Raw genomic sequence first — 955 nt, forward strand, 5'->3', positions numbered from 1 at the left:
CTTCTTGAAAGTCTCAAGAAATTTGTGGAAGTGTTGATCCTTTGTTTCCTTGTGAAATCTCTGTGGATAAGGAAATGGTGGTGTTAAGCTCTTCTCCACTTGATGTTGTTTTGGAATTGGTTCCTCCAAGATCTTCTTTCCTTTCTTCAAATTCTGTGGTTTGTTGTCTTCCTCTGTGAGTTTTTCTGGAGCATTCTTGCTTATCATGTCTTTGTTGATGGCTTCATCATTCTTTGTTGGCTCAGTGTCATTCTCCATAAGCTTCTTTGTTGCTCCTTGGTTACCATCTACTAACATCTTTCCACTTCTTAGTTGCACGACCTTGCATTCTTCCTTTGGGTTGGGAATGGTGTCACTAGGTAGTGAACTTGATGGTTTTTCAACAGAAATCTTCTTAGAGATTTGTCCAATCTGCCTCTCTAGGTTCTTCATGGAGGCTTCTTGGTTCTTTGTTGTTAATTCTTGGTTCTTCATCAGTTTCTCCATGAGCAGCTCTAGATTGGTGATTCTCTGTGAGTCTTGTGAGATGGGTTGATTTTGGGGTGTTGATGGGTGAAGATAAGTGTTTTGGTTAGTTGGGTGGTTATTGGGTGTGTATTGGTTAGAATTTGGGTAGTTGTTTTGTGGTTTTCTGTATGAGTTTTGGTTAGTGTTTGGCTGGGGGTTATGGTTTGTGGTTTTCCAATTGTTCTGGCTCGTGTTTCTTTGCATGGTTGTTGGTTTTGATTATGGTTGTCTCCCCATCTGAGGTTGGGATGGTTCTTCCAAGATGGATTGTAAGTATCTCCATAGACTTCATTAGTTCCAGGATTTTGGTTGTGCATGTATTGGACTTGCTCTTGTTGTTGCTCTTCTTGAGTTTCTTCACTTTGCACCCAAGTGGTTGGTGGTTGGCTTGTGGTGCTCACTGCTGCCACTTGCAAGCCATCAATTCTCTTAGCCATTTGCTCAAATT

This window comes from Arachis duranensis, chromosome 4 (assembly GCF_000817695.3).
Source record: "Arachis duranensis cultivar V14167 chromosome 4, aradu.V14167.gnm2.J7QH, whole genome shotgun sequence".
In the NCBI taxonomy this organism is placed as follows: Eukaryota; Viridiplantae; Streptophyta; class Magnoliopsida; order Fabales; family Fabaceae; genus Arachis; species Arachis duranensis.